Here is a 2821-nt window from a genome sequence, read left to right as displayed (position 1 = left end):
ACGCGTAACGTTCACAAAAAAAATATATTTATATAAACTATTAACAAAAATTACAATTAATATACCGCACCGAATTTACCGAGAGAATTAGCCGAGTCGTAAATTACTAAGTGTCCGCAAGCAACGGTAATGAATTAGACAAAGACAAGCAATCTTTATCGTATGAACACACTTTATTCGCGATGAGCAATCGGAAAAAGCGCCGCGGTCGCGAGAGAGAAGGCTTATATACGCCTTGTAATTCTAGAATATTCGAGTACATTTGCTGTCGTTCTATTGTGATATTAAGGGTGAAGGAACGTTTACTGTAATTATTTACTTGTTTTTCTCTCCTCTCGCGCGACAGCGGTGTTTACAATTTAGACTGTTTTAAGCGCTTGTTTTCGAAGGCGCGGAGTATCCGTATACTCTCGCGGCCGAGCGCTAATTTAAATATAATTTAAAATACGCATGTTAGACCACGATATTAATTAATAAATTATATGCATGCTGCATGAGGCATGATCGAGATGCATGAATATTTTAACGCTTTCTTGTCCGCGGGTTATTACCGTTCGAATCTCGAACACTGCTCGTTCAAGTAGTTTGTTACAATCCTGGCGTTGTGTGGTCAAGCACCGTCTTGTTGAAAGAACATTTTATTTCTTTCAAATAGTGGCACTTCTTCTAAAAAATCGGGCAGATTTTCTTTCAAAAGTTCCGCGATACCATAGGGTACGCCTATTTAGCAGGCTAGAGTCTCGTTCGTTATCGGAATTAACCAGACAAATCGCTCCACCAACTAAGAACGGCCATGCACCACCACCCACCGAATCAAGAAAGAGCTATCAATCTGTCAATCCTTCCGGTGTCAGGGCCTGGTGAGGTTTCCCGTGTTGAGTCAAATTAAGCCGCAGGCTCCACTCCTGGTGGTGCCCTTCCGTCAATTCCTTTAAGTTTCAGCTTTGCAACCATATTTCCCCCGGAACCCAAAAGCTTTGGTTTCCCGGAAGCTGCCCGCCGAGTCATCGGAGGAACTTCGGCGGATCGCTAGCTGGCATCGTTTATGGTTAGAACTAGGGCGGTATCTGATCGCCTTCGAACCTCTAACTTTCGTTCTTGATTAATGAAAACATTTTTGGCAAATGCTTTCGCTTCTGTCCGTCTTGCGACGATCCAAGAATTTCACCTCTAACGTCGCAATACGAATGCCCCCATCTGTCCCTATTAATCATTACCTCGGGGTTCCGAAAACCAACAAAATAGAACCGAGGTCCTATTCCATTATTCCATGCACGCAGTATTCAGGCGAAGGTAGCCTGCTTTAAGCACTCTAATTTGTTCAAAGTAAACGTACCGGCCCGACTCGACACTCAGTAAAGAGCACCGCGACGGGATATTAGTTGGGCCGCCCCTCGCGAGGCTAAGCCCACCGGTAGGACGTCCCACATCACGCCAGTTAAACACCGCGAGCGGTGAACCGACGGTGTGCGACACAGATTCAACTACGAGCTTTTTAACCGCAACAACTTTAATATACGCTATTGGAGCTGGAATTACCGCGGCTGCTGGCACCAGACTTGCCCTCCAATGGATCCTCGTTAAAGGATTTAAAGTGTACTCATTCCGATTACGGGGCCTCGGATGAGTCCCGTATCGTTATTTTTCGTCACTACCTCCCCGTGCCGGGAGTGGGTAATTTGCGCGCCTGCTGCCTTCCTTGGATGTGGTAGCCGTTTCTCAGGCTCCCTCTCCGAAATCGAACCCTGATTCCCCGTTACCCGTTACAACCATGGTAGGCGCAGAACCTACCATCGACAGTTGATAAGGCAGACATTTGAAAGATGCGTCGCCGGTGCTAGGACCGTGCGATCAGCACAAAGTTATTCAGAGTCACCAAAATAAACGGTGGACGAACGGCGAGCCGCCCGCCACCGATTGGTTTTGATCTAATAAAAGCGTCCCTTCCATCACTGGTCGGGACTCTGTTTTGCATGTATTAGCTCTAGAATTACCACAGTTATCCAAGTAAATGTGGGTACAATCTAATGAACCATAACTGATTTAATGAGCCATTCGCGGTTTCACCTTAATTCGGCATGCACTGAGACATGCATGGCTTAATCTTTGAGACAAGCATATGACTACTGGCAGGATCAACCAGGGAGCTTCGTGTTCGGTTACTCGCAAGGGAGTAACTCGCAAGCGAGCCCGAAGACTCGTCGCTAGCTCTTTTTCGCGCGCGCGCGCGTTCGATGCCGAAACACCGACGCGCGCGCGACACGCTCGTATGTGCCATTTTATTTGCCGCCGGTCTTGCTCAGCCGGTCGGCGACACTCTGCTGTTTTTAACGCTATTATGTAAAGCGTACGAGAGAACGACGGAGGCGAGAGTAAACCCCCGACGCCGCCGCCTCTCTTCTTCCTCCTCCTCTCCGTTCAAAAATCCACAAGATCAAAATACTCGTGTTCTTATTCTCCCAAATGTTATGATGCGCGGTCTCGAGAGACCGCGCGATTCACCCTGACGCTAGATCGACGATGGCGATGCTTAGACGTCGAGGACTGTTCTGTCTGGTTCGTACGCGTTTAACCGCACACGACCAGCAATAAGATTTTGCTACGGCGTACAAAGCGAGCGGGAAGAAGCAACTCTTCCCGCAAACTCGTATCCGTGGAGTAGATGCTCGGTAAGCGCGACGATTCCGCTGCTGCGTACGAAACTAGAGGGAACCGCGCGGCCAACACACTAGAGGCGTGCGCGCCACATAAGAGCTATTCGGTCTTGCGACACCGACTCGTGGCAATGCTGTGCTCGTAATAAATAAGTGTGCGTTAATTT

The 2821-nt window shown here is 48.1% G+C and overlaps 1 pseudogene; it reads right to left on the bottom strand.

Moving 5' to 3' along the window:
- Positions 1-962: 962 nt before the first annotated feature.
- LOC146719783 (small subunit ribosomal RNA) lies at positions 963-2143 on the bottom strand (annotated as a pseudogene).
- Between the last annotated feature and the right edge of the window lie 678 nt (positions 2144-2821).

The sequence above is a fragment of the Nylanderia fulva genome, unplaced genomic scaffold (genome assembly GCF_048542155.1).
Source record: "Nylanderia fulva isolate GAGA-0341 unplaced genomic scaffold, ASM4854215v1 Scaffold864, whole genome shotgun sequence".
NCBI classification, from domain to species: Eukaryota; Metazoa; Arthropoda; class Insecta; order Hymenoptera; family Formicidae; genus Nylanderia; species Nylanderia fulva.
The sequence above is the reverse complement of the archived record's forward strand: the minus strand, read 5'-3'. Positions and strand labels throughout refer to the sequence as shown.